This window comes from Coregonus lavaretus (assembly GCF_964263955.1).
Source record: "Coregonus lavaretus genome assembly, chromosome: 2".
NCBI lineage: Eukaryota > Metazoa > Chordata > Actinopteri > Salmoniformes > Salmonidae > Coregonus > Coregonus lavaretus.
In genome coordinates, this window is record NC_139989.1 from 70,799,849 (window position 1) to 70,825,653 (window position 25,805).

At 40.5% G+C, this 25,805-nt stretch overlaps 1 long non-coding RNA gene across 1 annotated transcript; it reads right to left on the reverse strand.

Moving 5' to 3' along the window:
- Positions 1-1,235: 1,235 nt before the first annotated feature.
- On the reverse strand, positions 1,236-7,194 carry LOC311142606. The gene is made up of 3 exons (XR_014614350.1): positions 7,164-7,194; positions 3,701-3,778; positions 1,236-1,300 (listed from the first exon to the last, which is right to left on the reverse strand). It is a non-coding gene; the product is annotated as an uncharacterized lncRNA (long non-coding RNA).
- Positions 7,195-25,805: the final 18,611 nt, after the last annotated feature.

A 25,805-nucleotide genomic window follows, 5' to 3' on the forward strand; every position in this document is an offset into this window, starting at 1 on the left:
AAAGTAATGTAAATGGATCTACTGCCATATAAATTAAATCACACAAATTGATAAGAAGTATGTTAAATGGGCAACAACATTGCCCAAAAAACAAACAAACATAGGCATTAGAGAGAATAAAGATTAATTTTATGTTTTGAGGGGCGGTTAGTTCTGTCAAATGTTCGGGCTAATTTTGTTTACGCAATGATATCGAAACAAGTTACGGGATGTTGATATTGTGAACATTGTACACAAAAAGTTGGTTGTAATACAGTAAAAAGCCATTTAATTTATATATTGGAATGAACTGAGACATCAATTTAATTTAAATAGAAAATATCTACAATAAATGTTTAATAACCTGTTGGAAGGATGAAGTGGATTTCTGTCTCACTTCTGGGTCTGCTGAAGGTTGAGCTGGGATCTTGTCACTTGGTGTCTGCAACAAAATACAACAATAACATGTCAGAAATATTGTGTTATATAATATAGATCATATCTAATTAGTAAACTAATGATCATACTCAGTTCAGTCACAATATATTCCTACCACCTGTCTATCATAATCGCCTTTGGGGTGAGACTCATTGCTGAGGTCAAGGGCTGCATTGACCACAGATGTTAGGAAAGATAATTCATATGTGGATCAGGGCTTTTTATGCAAGACTCTATAGAAATGGTTAAAACTGTACAATATCTGCTAACCAACAATATGAGGACCGTGTAACACACACACTCTACTCTGGTTGGGTCATACCATATCGGGACGTCATCTGAAACACATTTACGTCTTGAACAGACTAAGTACGAAATGAGGACATGACGACTGAACGCATCTAGAGTCAAGGTTCCTGACTTTGAGTTATCCTTTTGTGGTCAAAGAAAGCTCACAAACTTAAAAGTAATGTAAATGGATCTACTGCCATATCAATTAAATCACGCAAATTGATAAGAAGTATGTTAAATGGGCAAAAACATTGCCCAAAAAATAAACAAACATAGGCATTAGAGAGATTAAGATTAATTTTATGTTTTGAGGGGCGGTTAGTTCTGTCAAATGGTCGGGCTTATTTTGTTTATGCAATGATATCGAAACAAGTTACGGGATGTTGATATTGTGAACATTTTACACAAAAAGTTGGTTGTAATACAGTAAAAAGCCATGTAATTTATATATTGGAATGAACTGAGACATCAATTTAATTTAAATAGAAAATATCTACAATAAATGTGTAATAACCTGTTGGAAGGATGAAGTGGATTTCTGTCTCACTTCTGGGTCTGCTGAAGGTTGAGCTGGGATCTTGTCACTTGGTGTCTGCAACAAAATACAACAAAAACATGTCAAATTTTTTTGTTTTATAATATAGATCAAATCTAATTAGTAAACTAATGATCATACTCAGTTCAGTCACAATATTTTCCTACCACCTGTCTATCATAATCGCCTTTGGGGTGAGACTCATTGCTGAGGTCAAGGGCTGCACTGACCACAGATGTTAGGAAAGATAATTCATATGTGGATCTGGGCTTTTTATGCAAGACTCTATAGAAATGGTTAAAACTGTACAATATCTGCTAACCAACTATATGAGGACCGTGTAAAACACACACTCTACTCTGGTTGGGTCATACCATATCGGGACGTCATCTGAAACACATTTACGTCTTGAACAGACTAAGTACGAAATGAGGACATGACGACTGAACACATCTAGAGTCAAGGTTCCTGACTTTGAGTTATCATTTAGTGGTCAAATAAAGCTCACAACCTTAAAAGTAATGTAAATGGATCTACTGCCATATAAATTAAATCACGCAAATTGATAAGTACAGTGAGGGAAAAAAGTATTTGATCCCCTGCTGATTTTGTACGTTTGCCCACTGATAAAGACATGATCAGTCTGTAATTTTAATGGTAAGTTTATTTGAACAGTGAGAGACAGAATAACAAACAAAAAAATCCAGAAAAACGCATGTCAAAAATGTTATAAATTGATTTGCATTTTAATGAGAGAAATAAGTATTTGACACCTCTGCAAAACATGACTTAGTATTTGGTGGCAAAACCCTTGTTGGCAATCACAGAGGTCAGACGTTTCTTGTAGTTGGCCACCAGGTTTGCACACATCTCAGGAGGGATTTTGTCTCACTCCTCTTTGCAGATCTTCTCCAAGTCATTAAGGTTTCGAGCCTGACGTTTGGCAACTCGAACCTTCAGCTCCCTCCACAGATTTTCTATGGGATTAAGGTCTGGAGACTGGCTAGGCCACTCCAGGACCTTAATGTGCTTCTTCTTGAGCCAATCCTTTGTTGCCTTGGCCGTGTGTTTTGGGTCATTGTCATGCTGGAATACCCATCCACGACCCATTTTTAATGCCCTGGCTGAGGGAAGGAGGTTCTCACCCAAGATTTGACGGTACATGGCCCCGTCCATCTTCCTTTTGATGTGGTGAAGTTGTCCTGTCCCCTTAGCAGAAAAACACCCGCAAAGCATAATGTTTCCACCTCCATGTTTGATGGTGGGGATGGTGTTCATGGGGTCATAGGCAGCATTCCTCCTCCTCCAAACACGGCGAATTGAGTTGATGCCAAAGAGCTCCATTTTGGTCTCATCTGACCACAACACTTTCACCCAGTTCTCCTCTGAATCATTGAGATGTTCATTGGCAAACTTCAGACGGGCCTGTATATGTGCTTTCTTGAGCAGGGGGACCTTGCGTGCGCTGCAGTCCTTCACGGCGTAGTGTGTTATCAATTGTTTTCTTGGTGACTATGGTCCCAGCTGCCTTGAGATCATTGACAAGATCCTCCCGTGTAGTTCCGGACTCATTCCTCACCATTCTCATGATCATTGCAACTCCACAAGGTGAGATCTTGCATGGAGCCCCAGGCCGAGGGAGATTGACAGATATTTTGTGTTACTTCCATTTGCGAATAATCACACCAACTGTTGTCACCTTCTCACCAAGCTGCTAGCGATGGTCTTGTAGCCCATTCCAGCCTTGTGTAGGTCTACAATCTTGTCCCTGACATCCTTGGAGTGCTCTTTGGTCTTGGCCATGGTGGAGAGTTTGGAATCTGATTGATTGATTGCTTCTGTGGACAGGTGTCTTTTATACAGGTAACAAGCTGAGATTAGGAGCACTCCCTTTAACAGTGTGATCCTAATCTCAGCTCGTTACCTGTATAAAAGACACCTGGGAGCCAGAAATCTTTCTGATTGAGAGGAGGTCAAATACGTATTTCCCTCATTAAAAATGCAAACGAATTTATAACATTTTTGACATGCGTTTTTCTGGATTTTTTTGTTGTTATTCTGTCTCTCACTGTTCAAATAAACCTACCATTACAATTATAGACTGATCATTTCTTTGTCAGTGGGCAAACGTACAAAATCAGCAGGGGATCAAATACTTTTTTCCCTCACTGTATGTTAAATGGGCAAAAACATTGCCCTCCCCCCCCAAAAAATATAGGCATTAGAGAGAATAAAGATTAATTTTATGTTTTGAGGGGCGGTTAGTTCTGTCAAATGGTCGGGCTAATTTTGTTTACGCTATGATATCGAAACAAGTTACGGGATGTTGATATTGTGAACATTTTACAAAAAAAGTTGGTTGTAATACAGTAAAAAGGCATTTAATTTATATATTGGAATGAACTGAGACATTAATTTAATTTAAATAGAAAAGATGTACAATAAATGTGTAATAACCTGTTGGAAGGATGAAGTGGGTTTCTGTCTCACTTCTGGGTCTGCTGAAGGTTGAGCTGGGATCTTGTCACTTGGTGTCTGCAACAAAATACAACAATAAATATTCTGTATTATAATCTATTTAATTAAAATTGAGAAAATCATCAGTGTATATACACTGCTTTAAAAAATATAGGGAACACTTAAACAACACATCCTAGATCTGAATGAATGAAATAATCATATTAAATACTTTTTTCTTTACATAGTTGAATGTGCTGACAACAAAATCACACAAAAATTATCAATGGAAATCAAATTTATCAAACCATGGAGGTCTGGATTTGGATTCACCCTCAAAATTAAAGTGGAAAACCACACTACAGGCTGATCCAACTTTGATGTAATGTCCTTAAAACAAGTCAAAATGAGGCTCAGTAGTGTGTGTGGCCTCCACGTGCCTGTATGACCTCCCTACAATGCCTGGGCATGCTCCTGATGAGGTGGCGGATGGTCTCCTGAGGGATCTCCTCCCAGACCTGGACTAAAGCATTCGCCAACTCCTGGACAGTCTGTGGTGCAACGTGGCGTTGGTGGATGGAGCGAGACATGATGTCACAGATGTGCTCAATTGGATTCAGGTCTGGGGAACGGGCGGGCCAGTCCATATTATCAATGCCTTCCTCTTGCAGGAACTGCTGACACACTCCAGCCACATGAGGTCTAGCATTGTCTTGCATTAGGAGGAACCCAGGGCCAACCGCACCAGCATATGGTCTCACAAGGGGTCTGAGGATCTCATCTCAGTACCTAATGGCAGTCAGGTTACCTCTGGCGAGCACATGGAGGGCTGTGCGGCCCCCCAAAGAAATGCCACCCCACACCATGACTGACCCACCGCCAAACCGGTCATGCTGGAGGATGTTGCAGGCAGCAGGACGTTCTCCACGGCGTCTCCAGACTCTGTCACGTCTGTCACCTGTGCTCAGTGTGAACCTGCGAGAGCACAGGGCGCCAGTGGCGAATTTGCCAATCTTGGTGTTCTCTGGCAAATGCTAAACGTCCTGCACGGTGTTGGGCTGTAAGCACAACCCCCACCTGTGGACGTCGGGCCCTCATACCACCCTCATGGAGTCTGTTTCTGACCGTTTGAGCAGACACATGCACATTTGTGGCCTGCTGGAGGTCATTTTGCAGGGCTCTGGCAGTGCTCCTCCTGCTCCTCCTTGCACAAAGGCGGAGGTAGAGGTCCTGCTGCTGGGTTGTTGCCCTCCTACGGCCTCCTCCACGTCTCCTGATGTACTGGCCTGTCTCCTGGAAGCGCCTCCATGCTCTGGACACTACGCTGACAGACACAGCAAACCTTCTTGCCACAGCTCGCTTTGATGTGCCATCCTGGATGAGCTGCACTACCTGAGCCACTTGTGTGGGTTGTAGACTCCGTCTCATGCTACCACTAGAGTGAAAGCACCGCCAGCATTCAAAAGTGACCAAAACATCAGCCAGGAAGCATAGGAACTGAGAAGTGGTCTGTGGTCACCACCTGCAGAACCACTTCTTTATTGGGGGTGTCTTGCTAATTGCCTATAATTTCCACCTGTTGTCTATTCCATTTGCACAACAGCATGTGAAATGTATTGTCAATCAGTGTTGCTTCCTAAGTGGACAGTTTGATTTCACAGAAGTGTGATTGACTTGGAGTTACATTGTGTTGTTTAAGTGTTCCCTTTATTTTTTTGAGCAGTGTATATAAAGCGGTGACAAAATACATGCAAGAATGGACATGTATTTATATATTTTATAATTCTTTGACAGATCCTATACATTATAATATATTAAAGCAGATGTACTTACCAGAGCACGCCATGGCCACTGAGATTCTCCATAATCATAGGTTATTTCACTCTCTGCTTGAATGTTTTCAATAGCAAACAAGCAAAGATGAGGTTTACATTGGACTGTCATCTTTTTCATTTTGCAATTTGGTGACCTGTGGGCATCATTTACCAGCCGCCCCAGTGAACCGTCTTCGCAGGATGCATCTATGCTAAAATTGAAGAGGGAAACAGATTTACGTTTTCTCCACAAAACATATAAACGTATAGAGATTAACTGATGTCTTATAGGGCTTTACTTACCACCATGAGCCATTGTTCCATTCAAAATCAAACAAGAAAGCATTTTGCTTTTCCGTATACTTCCCCTGCCTCTTGTCCCGTTCATATTGCGATATAAACTCCCCACGGTACTCGAGGACAAAGGATCCCTTTTCAATTGGTGCTGAGACAAATACACCACGTCCTGATACAACAAAGTTAAGAACTTAGTATCAAGTAATCCAGTTCAAATTAGGTTAATGAATTGCAGATGATCAGACCCATTTAGCCTGCTTATCAATGTGTAGGATTTAATATTTAGGGGAAAGATCCATTGCAGGGGTGCAAACTGGTAAGGACCCAAAAAGGTGCCAACATTAAAAATAAATTTGGTCTGAAAACTATGAAAATCACGAGGAGACGTATTTTATGTTGGATTTAATGACAGATCTACAGCTAAAAACGGAAAAGCCGAAACAAAGGCGTTAAAGCGGGGCAAAAAGAGATGTGATCCCAGGTAAGGTTCCAGCAGTTATCACCGCTAGACCTGCAGTGACTTGCACCGCTGAGTCTGCCTTTGACTCCCCGCTTTAGACCGCTTTATTGCAGACTTTGTATTTAAGGACATTAGCGTACACAAAAAAGTCCCAAATCACACAGGCTGGGATTACGCACCCACTCGTGTTGTGAACATGATTCTCTGTCGGTAGGCCTACTCGGCGGTGCATTTTCGCTGTTAACTTGAATGGTGCCGTCTTTGTTCTACGCGCTGATACGCATCATTCACATGTATTGTACATTTTTATCATTTAAATGCTTTTACATTCCGTTTATTGATGGGGTTGTTATGATCAAATGTTAAAAACATTTTTTGAATTTAAATCACATTACCGGCTTTCACACATAGCACGAACGGTCTGCCGACTGGCCAAGGAAATTACCACCAATATCACACATTCTAATAGAAGTTGGGAGGTGTAGTTCATAAATCTTGAATATTTTTCCCCATCCCCCAACTGCTTGCAAAAGAATCACAACATAACTTCTGAAATTGGATGTTAAAGCCGTATGTGTCTAATGCAGCGGTACGCAGTGATTTTTTCACTTGTGTAAGAATTGAATTTGTTTACATTTACATTTTAGTCATTTAGCAGACGCTCTTATCCAGAGCGACTTACAGGAGCATTTAGGGTTAAGTGCCTTGCTCAAGGACACATCAACAGATTTTTCACCTAGTCGGCTCGGGGATTAGAACCAGCGACCTTTCGATTACTGGCACAACGCTCTTAACCACTAAGCTACCTGCCGCCCCATATTGGGATGTCATGTTTCAAATGACATCCCAATATGGTATGACCCAATAAGTGTAGCGTGTGTGTATAACATACCTTTATAGTCATTGATCCATTTGACTTTATAACAAGGCTTGTCACTTCCAGAAATAATAAAATGAATAGCCTCAGCATCAGGACTAAGTCTGGCTCTTCGTTTTGACATGCTCTTCAATTGCCCATGTGCTCCTCAACTAGAAAACATCTACATTGGATGACAAAAAGTCAGCGAGACAAATACAGAAAAGACTAATACTTGATTTGAATTGAATTAGGATATATCAAATGGTATTAGTCTGCCTTTAGTCATATCGTGCTCATGTTCTTACTAATGCAGTATCCGGTTAGCTTATTAGGCTAACCGATCAGTGCAAACCTTATGCAACTGCAATCACAATAGCAATCTTTTCACAGTAAGCACAGTAAGCAATCTTAACACCTTCAAAGATATATACTGTTATAAAAGTATAGTACTGTAAACTCTACAAATAACATTATCTGAACTGAACATCCAATGTCATCACTTTGGCTTTAAATGGAAAAACATGATAGTGCTAAGTAACATTTACATAGACATTTACATTTTAGTCATTTAGCAGACGCTCTTTTCCAGAGCGACTTACAGGAGCAATTAGGGTTAAGTGCCTTGCTCAAGGGCACATTTACGTCATTTAGCAGACGCTCTTATCCAGAGCGACTTACAAATTTGTGCATTCACCCTATAGCCAGTGGGATAACCACTTTACAAATTTTTTTTTTTTTTTTTTTTTTTTTTTGCTAGCTAGCTTCGTGCTACACCCGGCACCGCCGAAAACAATGCTAACCTACAATAACTACCCACAACAGCCCACGATGCCTAACTATGACACCATAGCTAACTAGTATGCTAGCATCCAATAACACACAGTTTAGCACCAATACTTGGTTACAACAAACTACCAATAGTGTGTTAACACACTAAACAGATAATTCGTGTCCGTGTCTAGTTCCTTTCATAACGCAGCAATAATTAAACGTTGGCTAGCTAGCACAAATATATTGTATTTAGCTGCTACAGTACAGTTAGCTGGTCGTGTTGGCTAGCTAGCAATGGCTACTGTGTTGACTTAGTTTGAAAAACGGCTAGCTAGCTAGCTTCGTGCTACACCCGGCACCGCCGAAAACAATGCTAACCTACAATAACTACCCACAACAGCCCACGATGCCTAACTATGACACCATAGCTAACTAGCATGCTAGCATCCAATAACACACAGTTTAGCACCAATACTTGGTTACAACAAACTACCAATAGTGTGTTAACACACTAAACAGATAATTCGTGTCCGTGTCTAGTTCCTTTCATAACGCAGCAATAATTAAACGTTGGCTAGCTAGCACAAATATATTTTATTTAGCTGCTACAGTACAGTTAGCTGGTCGTGTTGGCTAGCTAGCAATGGCTACTGTGTTGACTTTGTTTGAAAAACGGCTAGCTAGCTAGCTTCGTGCTACACCCGGCACCGCCGAAAACAATGCTAACCTACAATAACTACCCACAACAGCCCACGATGCCTAACTATGACGCCATAGCTAACTAGCATGCTAGCATCCAATAACACACAGTTTAGCACCAATACTTGGTTACAACAAACTACCAATAGTGTGTTAACACACTAAACAGATAATTTGTGTCCGTGTCTAGTTCCTTTCATAACGCAGCAAAAATTAAACGTTGGCTAGCTAGCACAAATATATTGTATTTAGCTGCTACAGTACAGTTAGCTGGTCGTGTTGGCTAGCTAGCAATGGCTACTGTGTTGACTTACAAGAAACCTACAATAACTACCTAAATAACTACCTAAATAAACTACCTACAATACCTAACTACAACTACCTACCTACAATCTAAATACATGGTTTAAGCTTTACTCAACACCATATAAGAAGCCAAGCTTACCTCCTGCTAGAGAAAACACAACCTCTCCTGACCACAGCTACCTACCTGTTGGCTAGCTAGCAATGGCTACTGTGTTGACTTACAAGAAACCTACAATAACTACCTAAATAAGTCCATGTGGCAAAAGTCCTGTGGTCAAGAACACTTAAATGTAAGAACAGCTTAGATAATAACTATCTCTTTAGTTGTAAATGAAGAAAAATAAATGTATTACCTTCATTTCTCTTGCACTTCTTCCAGTTCTGAATTTTCCATGTGGCAAAAGTCCTTTTCATTCCTTTCAGCTAATTTGCTAACATTAGCTTATCTGGCTAATTGATGCTAAATTACGTTTTTATTTGAGGGATTTAGGGGGATTTTATGATAATAAATAAATAATATGCCATTTAGCAGACGCTTTTATCCAAAGCTTAGTTATAGTTGACTATGATGACATGTATTATGTGTATTCAAGTAAATCTATCTTGAATAGTTGGAAAGTGTGCTCAAACAAAATCAGGATATGTCAGGTAACTAAAGTGTGTCACATGACTAAAGTGTGTCACGTGACTAAAGTGTGTTTAAAGTGTGTTAATGTTCCAAAACTGACCACTAGGTGGCGTATTCACAGGTGAGCAAAAAGCGTAAACACACACACACACTTCAAATCATGAGATTGTGACATTTAAAGACTTTTCAGATTTTTGGTTTAGGGGCATTCTATGGTCGTCTAGAACACTGTAGTGAGCTCGGAAAAATGAGGACTCCAAAAATGTCCTCATATTTCCAAGCGTCCTGACATTGAAGGTGAGTTGTCATAAAATTGTCTTCATATGTCACCAAAACGAGTACACACACACACACACACACACACACACACACACACACACGCACACACACCTAACACAGTCCACATGGCTCCATGCGCCACTGCTGCATTGCTTGGCACCAAATAACATCAGGCTAGGCACACTTGTTTGGCAACCACCCACCAACTCCCTCTCACATTGGCTAGATTCGGTATAGCCGGCAACTCCCTCTCCCATTGGTTAGTTAGTTCTGGAACGCATGCCTGTAATTTTTGTTTCCATCAGTCATCTAAGCCCACTCTCCCCAAGCACACACACACACACACACACACACACACACACGCACACACACCTAACACAGTCCACATGGCTCCATGCGCCACTGCTGCATTGCTTGGCACCAAATAACATCAGGCTAGGCACACTTGTTTGGCAACCACCCACCAACTCCCTCTCACATTGGCTAGATTCGGTATAGCCGGCAACTCCCTCTCCCATTGGTTAGTTAGTTCTGGAACGCATGCCTGTAATTTTTGTTTCCATCAGTCATCTAAGCCCACTCTCCCCAAGCACACACACACACACACACACACACACACACACACACACACACACACACACACACACACACACACACACACACACACACACACACACATACACACACACACACACACACTCTCTCTCTCTACACACACACACACACACACACACACACACACACACACACACACACACACCACACACACTCTCTCTCTCTAGAAACACACACACACACACACACACACACACACACACACACACACACACACACACACACTCCTAAAGCCCATCAATTCATGTTCTGACAAACCAGTCTCTCCGAACACACAAACACTACGCCAGGCAGTCAGCAGGAGGAAGGGTCTGTTTATGATTAGTGTGTTATATAGAAGTTGGTCCAGGTCAGGGTGTTATATAGTAGTTGGTCCAGGTCAGTGTGTTATATAGTAGTTGGTCCAGGTCAGTGTGTTATATAGTAGTTGGTCCAGGTAAGTGTGTTATATAGTAGTTGGTCCAGATCAGATCAGGGTGTTATATAGTAGTTGGTCGAGGTCAGTGTGTTATATAGTAGTTGGTCCAGGTCAGTTTGCTATATAGTAGTTGGTCCAGGTCAGATCAGGGTGTTCTATAGTAGTTGGTCCAGGTCAGGGTGTTATATAGTAGTTGGTCCAGGTCAGTGTGTTATATAGTAGTTGGTCAAGGTCAGTGTGTTATATAGTAGTTGGTCCAGATCAGTGTGTTATATAGTAGTGGGTCGAGGTTAGATCAGTGTGTTATATAGTAGTTGGTCCAGATCAGTGTGTTATATAGTAGTTGGTCCAGGTCAGTATGTTATATAGTAGTTGGTCCAGGTCAGATCAATGTGTTATATAGTAGTTGGCAGGTCAGATCAGTGTGTTATATAGTAGTTGGCAGGTAGATCAGTGTGTTATATAGTAGTTGGTCCAGGTCAGATCAGTGTATTATATAGTAGTTGGCAGGTTAGATCAGTGTGTTATATAGTAGTTGGTCCAGGTCAGATCAGTGTGTTATATAGTAGTTGGTCCAGGTCAGTGTGTTATATAGTAATTTGTCCAGATCAGATCAGGGTGTTATATAGTAGTTGGTCCAGGTCAGGGTGTTATATAGTAGTTGGTCCATGTCAGTGTGTTATATAGTAGTTGGTCCAGGTAAGTGTGTTATATAGTAGTTGGTCCAGGTCAGTGTGTTACATAGTAGTTGGTCCAGGTCAGTGTGTTATATAGTAGTTGGTCCAGGTCAGGGTGTTATATGGTAGTTGGTCCAGGTCAGTGTGTTATATAGTAGTTGGTCCAGGTCAGGGTGTTATATAGTAGTTGGTCCAGGTCAGTGTGTTATATAGTAGTTGGTCCAGGTCAGGGTGTTATATAGTTGTTGGTCCAGATCAGATTAGTGTGTTATATAGTAGTTGGTCCAGGTCAGTGTGTACTATAGTAGTTGGTACAGGTCAGTGTGTTATATAGTAGTTGGTCCAGGTCAGTGTGCTATACAGTAGTTGGTCCAGATCAGTGTGTTATATAGTAGTTGGTCCAGGTCAGTGTGTTATATAGTAGTTGGTCCAGGTCAGATCAGTGTGTTATATAGTAGTTGGTATAGGTCAGATCAATGTGTTATATAGTAGTTGGTCCAGGTCAGTGTGTTATGTAGTAGTTGGTCCAGGTCAATGTGTTACATAGTAGTTGGTCCAGGTCAGATCAGGGTGTTCTATAGTAGTTGGTCCAGGTCAGGGTGTTAAATAGTAGTTGGTCAAGGTCAGATCAATGTGTTATATAGTAGTTGGCAGGTTAGATCAGTGTGTTATATAGTAGTTGGCAGGTTAGATCAGTGTGTTATATAGTAGTTGGTCCAGGTCAATGTGTTATATAGTAGATGGTCCAGGTCAGATCAGGGTGTTCTATAGTAGTCCAGGTCAGGGTGTTATATAGTAGTTGGTCAAGGTCAGATCAATGTGTTATATAGTAGTTGGCAGGTTAGATCAGTGTGTTAAATAGTAGTTGGCAGGTTAGATCAGTGTGTTATATAGTAGTTGGTCCAGGTCAGATCAATGTGTTATATAGTAGTTGGTCCAGGTCAGATCAATGTGTTATATAGTAGTTGGTCCAGGTCAGATCAATGTGTTATATAGTAGTTGGCAGGTCAGATCACTGTGTTATATAGTAGTTGGCAGGTTAGATCAGTGTGTTATATAGTAGTTGGTCCAGGTCAGATCAGTGTGTTATATAGTAGTTGGCAGGTAAGATCAGTGTGTTATATAGTAGTTGGTCCAGGTCAATGTGTTATATAGTAGTTGGTCCAGGTCAGATCAGGGTGTTCTATAGTAGTCCAGGTCAGGGTGTTATATAGTAGTTTGTCAAGGTCAGATCAATGTGTTATATAGTAGTTGGCAGGTTAGATCAGTGTGTTATATAGTAGTTGGCAGGATAGATCAGTGTGTTATATAGTAGTTGGTCCAGGTCAGATCAATGTGTTATATAGTAGTTGGTCCAGGTCAGATCAATGTGTTATATAGTAGTTGGTCCAGGTCGGATCAGGGTGTTCTATAGTAGTCCAGGTCAGGGTGTTATATAGTAGTTGGTCAAGGTCAGATCAATGTGTTATATAGTAGTTGGCAGGTTAGATCAGTGTGTTATATAGTAGTTGGCAGGTTAGATATGTGTGTTATATAGTAGTTGGTCCAGGTCAGATCAATGTGTTATATAGTAGTTGGTCCAGGTCAGATCAATGTGTTATATAGTAGTTGGTCGAGGTCAGATCAATGTGTTATATAGTAGTTGGCAGGTCAGATCATTGTGTTATATAGTAGTTGGCAGGTTAGATCAGTGTGTTATATAGTAGTTGGTCCAGGTCAGATCAGTGTGTTATATAGTAGTTGGTCCAGGTCAGATAAGTGTGTTATATAGTAGTTAGCAGGTTAGATCAGTGTGTTATATAGTAGTTGGCAGGTCAGATATGTGTGTTATATAGTAGTTGGCAGGTCAGATGAGTGTGTTATACAGTAGTTGGTCCAGGTCAGATCAATGTGTTATATAGTAGTTGGTCCAGGTCAGATCAGTGTGTTATATAGTTGTTGGTCCAGGTCAGTGTGTTATATAGTAGTTGGTCCAGGTCAGATCAGTGTGTTATATAGTAGTTGGTATAGGTCAGATCAATGTGTTATATAGTAGTTGGTCCAGGTCAGTGTGTTACACAGTAGTTGGTCCAGATCAGTGTGCTATATAGTAGTTGGTCCAGGTCAGTGTGTTATATAGTAGTTGGTCCAGGTCAGATCAGGGTGTTCTATAGTAGTTGGTCCAGGTCAGGTTGTTATATAGTAGTTGGTCCAGGTCAGTGTGTTATATAGTAGTTGGTCCAGGTCAGTGTGTTATATAGTAGTTGGTCCAGGTCAGTGTGTTATATAGTAGTTGGTCCAGATCCGTGTGTTATATAGTAGTTGGTCCAGGTCAGTGTTTTATATAGTAGTTTGTCCAGATCAGTGTGTTATATAGTAGTGGGTCAAGGTTAGATCAGTGTGTTATAAAATAGTTGGTCCAGGTCAGTGTGTTATATAGTAGTTGGTCCAGGTCAGTGTGTTATATAGTAGTTGGTCCAGATCAGTGTGTTATATAGTAGTTGTCCAGATCAGTGTGTTATATAGTAGTTGGTCCAGGTCAGTGTGTCATATAGTAGTGGTCCAGATCCGTGTGTTATATAGTAGTTGGTCCAGGTCAGTGTGTTATATAGTGGTTGGTCCAGATCAGTGTGTTATATAGTAGTTGGTCCAGATCAGTGTGTTATATAGTAGTTGGTCCAGGTCAGTGTGGCATATAGTAGTTGGTCCAGATCAGTGTGTTATATAGTAGTTGGTCCAGATCCGTGTGTTATATAGTAGTTGGTCCAGGTCAGTGTGTTATATAGTAGTTGGTCCAGATCAGTGTGTTATATAGTAATTGTTCCAGATCAGTGTGTTATATAGTAGTTGGTCCAGGTCAGTGTGTTATATAGTAGTTGGTCGAGGTCAGTGTGTTATATAGTAGTTGGTCCAGGTCAGATCAATGTGTTATATAGTAGTTGGCAGGTTAGATCAGTGTGTTATATAGTAGTTGGCAGGTTATATCAGTGTGTTATATAGTAGCTGGTCCATTTCAGTGTGTTATATAGTAGTTGGTCCAGGTCAGTGTGTTATATAGTAGTTGGTCCAGGTCAGTGTGTTACATAGTAGTTGGTACAGGTCAGTGTGTTATATAGTAGTTGGTCCAGGTCAGGGTGTTATATGTAGTTGGTCCAGGTCAGTGTGTTATATAGTAGTTGGTCCAGGTCAGGGTGTTATATAGTAGTTGGTCCAGGTCAGTGTGTTATATAGTAGTTGGTCCAGGTCAGTGTGTACTATAGTAGTTGGTACAGGTCAGTGTGTTATATAGTAGTTGGTCCAGGTCAGTGTGCTATACAGTAGTAGGTCCAGATCAGTGTGTTATATAGTTGTTGGTCCAGGTCAGTGTGTTATATAGTAGTTGGCAGGTAAGATCAGTGTGTTATATAGTAGTTGGTCCAGGTCAGATCAGTGTGTTATATAGTAGTTGGTCCAGGTCAGATCAGTGTGTTATATAGTAGTTGGTCCATGTCAGTGTGTTAAATAGTAGTTGGTCCAGGTCAGTGTGTTATATAGTAGTTTGTCCAGATCAGATCAGGGTGTTATATAGTAGTTGGTCCAGGTCAAAGTGTTAAATAGTAGTTAGTCCAGATCAGATCAGGGTGTTATATAGTAGTTGGTCCAGGTCAAAGTGTTAAATAGTAGTTAGTCCAGATCAGATCAGGGTGTTATATAGTAGTTGGTCCAGGTCAGGGTGTTATATAGTAGTTGGTCCATGTCAGTGTGTTATATAGTAGTTGGTCCAGGTAAGTGTGTTATATAGTAGTTGGTCCAGGTCAGTGTGTTATATAGTAGTTGGTCCAGGTCAGTGTGTTACATAGTAGTTGGTCCAGGTCAGTGTGTTATATAGTAGTTGGTCCAGGTCAGGGTGTTATATGGTATTTGGTCCAGGTCAGTGTGTTATATAGTAGTTGATCCAGGTCAGGGTGTTATATAGTAGTTGGTCCAGGTCAGTGTGTTATATAGTAGATGGTCCAGGTCAGGGTGTTATATAGTTGTTGGTCCAGATCAGATTAGTGTGTTATATAGTAGTTGGTCCAGGTCAGTGTGTTATATAGTAGTTGGTCCAGGTCAGTGTGTACTATAGTAGTTGGTACAGGTCAGTGTGTTATATAGTAGTTGGTCCAGGTCAGTGTGCTATACAGTAGTTGGTCCAGATCAGTGTGTTATATAGTAGTTGTTCCAGGTCAGTGTGTTATATAGTAGTTGGTCCAGGTCAGATCATTGTGTTATATAGTAGTTGGTCCAGGTCAGTGTGTTATATAGTAGTTGGTCCAGATCAGTGTGTTATATAGTAGTTGGTCCAGATCTGTGTGTTATATAGTAGTTGTTCCAGGTCAGTGTGTTATATAGTAGTTGGTCCAGATCAGTGTGTTATAAAGTAGTTGGTCCAGATCAGTGTGTTATATAGTAGTTGGTCCAGGTCAGTGTGTTATATAGTAGTTGGTCCAGGTCAGATCAATGTGTTATATAGTAGTTGGCAGGTTAGATCAGTGTGTTATATAGTAGTTGGTCCAGGTCAGATCAGTGTGTTATATAGTAGTTGGCAGGTCAGATCAGTGTGTTATATAGTAGTTGGCAGGTAGATCAGTGTGTTATATAGTAGTTGGTCCAGGTCAGATCAGTGTATTATATAGTAGTTGGCAGGTAAGATCAGTGTGTTATATAGTAGTTGGTCCAGGTCAGATCAGTGTGTTATATAGTAGTTGGTCCAGGTCAGATCAATGTGTTATATAGTAGTTGGTCCATGTCAGTGTGTTATATAGTAGTTGGTCCAGGTCAGTGTGTTATATAGTAGTTTGTCCAGATCAGATCAGGGTGATATATAGTAGTTGGTCCAGGTCAGAGTGTTAAATAGTAGTTAGTCCAGATCAGATCAGGGTGTTATATAGTAGTTGGTCCAGGTCAGGGTGTTATATAGTAGTTGGTCCATGTCAGTGTGTTATATAGTAGTTGGTCCAGGTAAGTGTGTTATATAGTAGTTGGTCCAGGTCAGTGTGTTATATAGTAGTTGGTCCAGGTCAGTGTGTTACATAGTAGTTGGTCCAGGTCAGTGTGTTATATAGTAGTTGGTCCAGCTCAGGGTGTTATATGGTAGTTGGTCCAGGTCAGTGTGTTATATAGTAGTTGGTCCAGGTCAGGGTGTTATATAGTTGTTGTTCCAGATCAGATTAGTGTGTTATATAGTAGTTGGTCCAGGTCAGTGTGTTATATAGTAGTTGGTCCAGGTCAGTGTGTACTATAGTAGTTGGTACAGGTCAGTGTGTTATATAGTAGTTGGTCCAGGTCAGTGTGCTATACAGTAGTTGGTCCAGATCAGTGTGTTATATAGTAGTTGGTCCAGGTCAGATCAGTGTGTTATATAGTAGTTGGTATAGGTCAGATCAATGAGTTATATAGTAGTTGGTCCAGGTCAGTGTGTTATATAGTAGTTGGTCCAGGTCAATGTGTTATATAGTAGTTGGTCCAGGTCAGATCAGGGTGTTCTATAGTAGTTGGTCCAGGTCAGGGTGTTATATAGTAGTTGGTCAAGGTCAGATCAATGTGTTATATAGTAGTTGGCAGGTTAGATCAGTGTGTTATATAGTAGTTGGCAGGTTAGATCAGTGTGTTATATAGTAGTTGGTCCAGGTCAATGTGTTATATAGTAGTTGGTCCAGGTCAGATCAGGGTGTTCTATAGTAGTCCAGGTCAGGGTGTTATATAGTAGTTGGTCAAGGTCAGATCAATGTGTTATATAGTAGTTGGCCGGTTAGATCAGTGTGTTATATAGTAGTTGGCAGGTTAGATCAGTGTGTTATATAGTAGTTGGTCCAGGTCAGATCAATGTGTTATAAAGTAGTTGGTCCAGGTCAGATCAATGTGTTATATAGTAGTTGGTCCAGGTCAGATCAATGTGTTATATAGTAGTTGGCAGGTCAGATCATTGTGTTATATAGTAGTTGGCAGGTCAGATCATTGTGTTATATAGTAGTTGGCAGGTTAAATCAGTGTGTTATATAGTAGTTGGTCCAGGTCAGATCAGTGTGTTATATAGTTGTTGGTCCAGGTCAGTGTGTTATATAGTAGTTGGTCCAGGTCAGATCAGTGTGTTATATAGTAGTTGGTATAGGTCAGATCAATGTGTTATATAGTAGTTGGTCCAGGTCAGTGTGTTATACAGTAGTTGGTCCAGATCAGTGTGTTATATAGTAGTTGGTCCAGGTCAGTGTGTTATATAGTAGTTGGTCCAGATCCGTGTGTTATATAGTAGTTGGTCCAGGTCAGTGTTTTATATAGTAGTTTGTCCAGATCAGTGTGTTATATAGTAGTGGGTCAAAGTTAGATCAGTGTGTTATAAAATAGTTGGTCCAGGTCAGTGTGTTATATAGTAGTTGGTCCAGGTCAGTGTGTTATATAGTAGTTGGTCCAGATCAGTGTGTTATATAGTAGTTGTCCAGATCAGTGTGTTATATAGTAGTTGGTCCAGGTCAGTGTGTCATATGGTAGTGGTCCAGATCCGTGTGTTATATAGTAGTTGGTCCAGGTCAGTGTGTTATATAGTGGTTGGTCCAGATCAGTGTGTTATATAGTAGTTGGTCCAGATCAGTGTGTTATATAGTAGTTGGTCCAGGTCAGTGTGGCATATAGTAGTTGGTCCAGATCAGTGTGTTATATAGTAGTTGGTCCAGATCCGTGTGTTATATAGTAGTTGGTCCAGGTCAGTGTGTTATATAGTAGTTGGTCCAGATCAGTGTGTTATATAGTAATTGTTCCAGATCAGTGTGTTATATAGTAGTTGGTCCAGGTCAGTGTGTTATATAGTAGTTGGTCGAGGTCAGTGTGTTATATAGTAGTTGGTCCAGGTCAGATCAATGTGTTATATAGTAGTTGGCAGGTTAGATCAGTGTGTTATATAGTAGTTGGCAGGTTATATCAGTGTGTTATATAGTAGCTGGTCCATTTCAGTGTGTTATATAGTAGTTGGTCCAGGTCAGTGTGTTATATAGTAGTTGGTCCAGGTCAGTGTGTTACATAGTAGTTGGTACAGGTCAGTGTGTTATATAGTAGTTGGTCCAGGTCAGGGTGTTATATGTAGTTGGTCCAGGTCAGTGTGTTATATAGTAGTTGGTCCAGGTCAGGGTGTTATATAGTAGTTGGTCCAGGTCAGTGTGTTATATAGTAGTTGGTCCAGGTCAGTGTGTACTATAGTAGTTGGTACAGGTCAGTGTGTTATATAGTAGTTGGTCCAGGTCAGTGTGCTATACAGTAGTAGGTCCAGATCAGTGTGTTATATAGTTGTTGGTCCAGGTCAGTGTGTTATATAGTAGTTGGCAGGTAAGATCAGTGTGTTATATAGTAGTTGGTCCAGGTCAGATCAGTGTGTTATATAGTAGTTGGTCCAGGTCAGATCAGTGTGTTATATAGTAGTTGGTCCATGTCAGTGTGTTAAATAGTAGTTGGTCCAGGTCAGTGTGTTATATAGTAGTTTGTCCAGATCAGATCAGGGTGTTATATAGTAGTTGGTCCAGGTCAAAGTGTTAAATAGTAGTTAGTCCAGATCAGATCAGGGTGTTATATAGTAGTTGGTCCAGGTCAAAGTGTTAAATAGTAGTTAGTCCAGATCAGATCAGGGTGTTATATAGTAGTTGGTCCAGGTCAGGGTGTTATATAGTAGTTGGTCCATGTCAGTGTGTTATATAGTAGTTGGTCCAGGTAAGTGTGTTATATAGTAGTTGGTCCAGGTCAGTGTGTTATATAGTAGTTGGTCCAGGTCAGTGTGTTACATAGTAGTTGGTCCAGGTCAGTGTGTTATATAGTAGTTGGTCCAGGTCAGGGTGTTATATGGTATTTGGTCCAGGTCAGTGTGTTATATAGTAGTTGATCCAGGTCAGGGTGTTATATAGTAGTTGGTCAGGTCAGTGTGTTATATAGTAGATGGTCCAGGTCAGGGTGTTATATAGTTGTTGGTCCAGATCAGATTAGTGTGTTATATAGTAGTTGGTCCAGGTCAGTGTGTTATATAGTAGTTGTTCCAGGTCAGTGTGTACTATAGTAGTTGGTACAGGTCAGTGTGTTATATAGTAGTTGGTCCAGGTCAGTGTGCTATACAGTAGTTGGTCCAGATCAGTGTGTTATATAGTAGTTGTTCCAGGTCAGTGTGTTATATAGTAGTTGGTCCAGGTCAGATCATTGTGTTATATAGTAGTTGGTCCAGGTCAGTGTGTTATATAGTAGTTGGTCCAGATCAGTGTGTTATATAGTAGTTGGTCCAGATCTGTGTGTTATATAGTAGTTGTTCCAGGTCAGTGTGTTATATAGTAGTTGGTCCAGATCAGTGTGTTATAAAGTAGTTGGTCCAGATCAGTGTGTTATATAGTAGTTGGTCCAGGTCAGTGTGTTATATAGTAGTTGGTCCAGGTCAGATCAATGTGTTATATAGTAGTTGGCAGGTTAGATCAGTGTGTTATATAGTAGTTGGTCCAGGTCAGATCAGTGTGTTATATAGTAGTTGGCAGGTCAGATCAGTGTGTTATATAGTAGTTGGCAGGTAGATCAGTGTGTTATATAGTAGTCGGTCCAGGTCATATCAGTGTATTATATAGTAGTTGGCAGGTAAGATCAGTGTGTTATATAGTAGTTGGTCCAGTTCAGATCAGTGTGTTATATAGTAGTTGGTCCAGGTCAGATCAATGTGTTATATAGTAGTTGGTCCATGTCAGTGTGTTATATAGTAGTTGGTCCAGGTCAGTGTGTTATATAGTAGTTTGTCCAGATCAGATCAGGGTGTTATATAGTAGTTGGTCCAGGTCAGAGTGTTAAATAGTAGTTAGTCCAGATCAGATCAGGGTGTTATATAGTAGTTGGTCCAGGTCAGGGTGTTATATAGTAGTTGGTCCATGTCAGTGTGTTATATAGTAGTTGGTCCAGGTAAGTGTGTTATATAGTAGTTGGTCCAGGTCAGTGTGTTATATAGTAGTTGGTCCAGGTCAGTGTGTTACATAGTAGTTGGTCCAGGTCAGTGTGTTATATAGTAGTTGGTCCAGCTCAGGGTGTTATATGGTAGTTGGTCCAGGTCAGTGTGTTATATAGTAGTTGGTCCAGGTCAGGGTGTTATATAGTTGTTGTTCCAGATCAGATTAGTGTGTTATATAGTAGTTGGTCCAGGTCAGTGTGTTATATAGTAGTTGGTCCAGGTCAGTGTGTACTATAGTAGTTGGTACAGGTCAGTGTGTTATATAGTAGTTGGTCCAGGTCAGTGTGCTATACAGTAGTTGGTCCAGATCAGTGTGTTATATAGTAGTTGGTCCAGGTCAGTGTGTTATATAGTAGTTGGTCCAGGTCAGATCAGTGTGTTATATAGTAGTTGGTATAGGTCAGATCAATGTGTTATATAGTAGTTGGTCCAGGTCAGTGTGTTATATAGTAGTTGGTCCAGGTCAATGAGTTATATAGTAGTTGGTCCAGGTCAGATCAGGGTGTTCTATAGTAGTTGGTCCAGGTCAGGGTGTTATATAGTAGTTGGTCAAGGTCAGATCAATGTGTTATATAGTAGTTGGCAGGTTAGATCAGTGTGTTATATAGTAGTTGGCAGGTTAGATCAGTGTGTTATATAGTAGTTGGTCCAGGTCAATGTGTTATATAGTAGTTGGTCCAGGTCAGATCAGGGTGTTCTATAGTAGTCCAGGTCAGGGTGTTATATAGTAGTTGGTCAAGGTCAGATCAATGTGTTATATAGTAGTTGGCCGGTTAGATCAGTGTGTTATATAGTAGTTGGCAGGTTAGATCAGTGTGTTATATAGTAGTTGGTCCAGGTCAGATCAATGTGTTATATAGTAGTTGGTCCAGGTCAGATCAATGTGTTATATAGTAGTTGGTCCAGGTCAGATCAATGTGTTATATAGTAGTTGGCAGGTCAGATCATTGTGTTATATAGTAGTTGGCAGGTTAGATCAGTGTGTTATATAGTAGTTGGTCCAGGTTAGATCAGTGTGTTATATAGTAGTTGGCAGGTCAGATATGTGTGTTATATAGTAGTTGGCAGGTCAGATGAGTGTGTTATATAGTAGTTGGTCCAGGTCAGATCAATGTGTTATATAGTAGTTGGTCCAGGTCAGATCAGTGTGTTATATAGTTGTTGGTCCAGGTCAGTGTGTTATATAGTAGTTGGTCCAGGTCAGATCAGTGTGTTATATAGTAGTTGGTATAGGTCAGATCAATGTGTTATATAGTAGTTGGTCCAGGTCAGTGTGTTATACAGTAGTTGGTCCAGATCAGTGTGCTATATAGTAGTTGGTCCAGGTCAGTGTGTTATATAGTAGTTGGTCCAGGTCAGATCAGGGTGTTCTATAGTAGTTGGTCCAGGTCAGGTTGTTATATAGTAGTTGGTCCAGGTCAGTGTGTTATATAGTAGTTGGTCCAGGTCAGTGTGTTATATAGTAGTTGGTCCAGGTCAGTGTGTTATATAGTAGTTGGTCCAGATCCGTGTGTTATATAGTAGTTGGTCCAGGTCAGTGTGTTATATAGTAGTTTGTCCAGATCAGTGTGTTATATAGTAGTGGGTCAAGGTTAGATCAGTGTGTTATAAAATAGTTTGTCCAGGTCAGTGTGTTATATAGTAGTTGGTCCAGGTCAGTGTGTTATATAGTAGTTGGTCCAGATCAGTGTGTTATATAGTAGTTGTCCAGATCAGTGTGTTATATAGTAATTGGTCCAGGTCAGTGTGTCATATAGTAGTGGTCCAGATCCGTGTGTTATATAGTAGTTGGTCCAGGTCAGTGTGTTATATAGTGGTTGGTCCAGATCAGTGTGTTATATAGTAGTTGGTACAGGTCAGTGTGTTATATAGTAGTTGGTCCAGGTCAGTGTGCTATACAGTAGTTGGTCCAGATCAGTGTGTTATATAGTAGTTGTTCCAGGTCAGTGTGTTATATAGTAGTTGGTCCAGGTCAGATCATTGTGTTATATAGTAGTTGGTCCAGGTCAGTGTGTTATATAGTAGTTGGTCCAGATCAGTGTGTTATATAGTAGTTGGTCCAGATCTGTGTGTTATATAGTAGTTGTTCCAGGTCAGTGTGTTATATAGTAGTTGGTCCAGATCAGTGTGTTATAAAGTAGTTGGTCCAGATCAGTGTGTTATATAGTAGTTGGTCCAGGTCAGTGTGTTATATAGTAGTTGGTCCAGGTCAGATCAATGTGTTATATAGTAGTTGGCAGGTGAGATCAGTGTGTTATATAGTAGTTGGTCCAGGTCAGATCAGTGTGTTATATAGTAGTTGGCAGGTCAGATCAGTGTGTTATATAGTAGTTGGCAGGTAGATCAGTGTGTTATATAGTAGTTGGTCCAGGTCAGATCAGTGTATTATATAGTAGTTGGCAGGTAAGATCAGTGTGTTATATAGTAGTTGGTCCAGGTCAGATCAGTGTGTTATATAGTAGTTGGTCCAGGTCAGATCAATGTGTTATATAGTAGTTGGTCCATGTCAGTGTGTTATATAGTAGTTGGTCCAGGTCAGTGTGTTATATAGTAGTTTGTCCAGATCAGATCAGGGTGTTATATAGTAGTTGGTCCAGGTCAGAGTGTTAAATAGTAGTTAGTCCAGATCAGATCAGGGTGTTATATAGTAGTTGGTCCAGGTCAGGGTGTTATATAGTATTTGGTCCATGTCAGTGTGTTATATAGTAGTTGGTCCAGGTAAGTGTGTTATATAGTAGTTGGTCCAGGTCAGTGTGTTATATAGTAGTTGGTCCAGGTCAGTGTGTTACATAGTAGTTGGTCCAGGTCAGTGTGTTATATAGTAGTTGGTCCAGCTCAGGGTGTTATATGGTAGTTGGTCCAGGTCAGTGTGTTATATAGTAGTTGGTCCAGGTCAGGGTGTTATATAGTAGTTGGTCCAGGTCAGTGTGTACTATAGTAGTTGGTACAGGTCAGTGTGTTATATAGTAGTTGGTCCAGGTCAGTGTGCTATACAGTAGTTGGTCCAGATCAGTGTGTTATATAGTAGTTGGTCCAGGTCAGTGTGTTATATAGTAGTTGGTCCAGGTCAGATCAGTATGTTATATAGTAGTTGGTATAGGTCAGATCAATGTGTTATATAGTAGTTGGTCCAGGTCAGTGTGTTATATAGTAGTTGGTCCAGGTCAATGTGTTATATAGTAGTTGGTCCAGGTCAGATCAGGGTGTTCTATAGTAGTTGGTCCAGGTCAGGGTGTTATATAGTAGTTGGTCAAGGTCAGATCAATGTGTTATATAGTAGTTGGCAGGTTAGATCAGTGTGTTATATAGTAGTTGGCAGGTTAGATCAGTGTGTTATATAGTAGTTGGTCCAGGTCAATGTGTTATATAGTAGTTGGTCCAGGTCAGATCAGGGTGTTCTATAGTAGTCCAGGTCAGGGTGTTATATAGTAGTTGGTCAAGGTCAGATCAATGTGTTATATAGTAGTTGGCCGGTTAGATCAGTGTGTTATATAGTAGTTGGCAGGTTAGATCAGTGTGTTATATAGTAGTTGGTCCAGGTCAGATCAATGTGTTATATAGTAGTTGGTCCAGGTCAGATCAATGTGTTATATAGTAGTTGGTCCAGGTCAGATCAATGTGTTATATAGTAGTTGGCAGGTCAGATCATTGTGTTATATAGTAGTTGGCAGGTTAGATCAGTGTGTTATATAGTAGTTGGTCCAGGTTAGATCAGTGTGTTATATAGTAGTTGGCAGGTCAGATATGTGTGTTATATAGTAGTTGGCAGGTCAGATGAGTGTGTTATATAGTAGTTGGTCCAGGTCAGATCAATGTGTTATATAGTAGTTGGTCCAGGTCAGATCAGTGTGTTATATAGTTGTTGGTCCAGGTCAGTGTGTTATATAGTAGTTGGTCCAGGTCAGATCAGTGTGTTATATAGTAGTTGGTATAGGTCAGATCAATGTGTTATATAGTAGTTGGTCCAGGTCAGTGTGTTATACAGTAGTTGGTCCAGATCAGTGTGCTATATAGTAGTTGGTCCAGGTCAGTGTGTTATATAGTAGTTGGTCCAGGTCAGATCAGGGTGTTCTATAGTAGTTGGTCCAGGTCAGGTTGTTATATAGTAGTTGGTCCAGGTCAGTGTGTTATATAGTAGTTGGTCCAGGTCAGTGTGTTATATAGTAGTTGGTCCAGGTCAGTGTGTTATATAGTAGTTGGTCCAGATCCGTGTGTTATATAGTAGTTGGTCCAGGTCAGTGTGTTATATAGTAGTTTGTCCAGATCAGTGTGTTATATAGTAGTGGGTCAAGGTTAGATCAGTGTGTTATAAAATAGTTTGTCCAGGTCAGTGTGTTATATAGTAGTTGGTCCAGGTCAGTGTGTTATATAGTAGTTGGTCCAGATCAGTGTGTTATATAGTAGTTGTCCAGATCAGTGTGTTATATAGTAATTGGTCCAGGTCAGTGTGTCATATAGTAGTGGTCCAGATCCGTGTGTTATATAGTAGTTGGTCCAGGTCAGTGTGTTATATAGTGGTTGGTCCAGATCAGTGTGTTATATAGTAGTTGGTACAGGTCAGTGTGTTATATAGTAGTTGGTCCAGGTCAGTGTGCTATACAGTAGTTGGTCCAGATCAGTGTGTTATATAGTAGTTGTTCCAGGTCAGTGTGTTATATAGTAGTTGGTCCAGGTCAGATCATTGTGTTATATAGTAGTTGGTCCAGGTCAGTGTGTTATATAGTAGTTGGTCCAGATCAGTGTGTTATATAGTAGTTGGTCCAGATCTGTGTGTTATATAGTAGTTGTTCCAGGTCAGTGTGTTATATAGTAGTTGGTCCAGATCAGTGTGTTATAAAGTAGTTGGTCCAGATCAGTGTGTTATATAGTAGTTGGTCCAGGTCAGTGTGTTATATAGTAGTTGGTCCAGGTCAGATCAATGTGTTATATAGTAGTTGGCAGGTGAGATCAGTGTGTTATATAGTAGTTGGTCCAGGTCAGATCAGTGTGTTATATAGTAGTTGGCAGGTCAGATCAGTGTGTTATATAGTAGTTGGCAGGTAGATCAGTGTGTCATATAGTAGTGGTCCAGATCCGTGTGTTATATAGTAGTTGGTCCAGGTCATTGTGTTATATAGTGGTTGGTCCAGATCAGTGTGTTATATAGTAGTTGGTACAGGTCAGTGTGTTATATAGTAGTTGGTCCAGGTCAGTGTGCTATACAGTAGTTGGTCCAGATCAGTGTGTTATATAGTAGTTGTTCCAGGTCAGTGTGTTATATAGTAGTTGGTCCAGGTCAGATCAGGGTGTTCTATAGTAGTTGGTCCAGGTCAGGTTGTTATATAGTAGT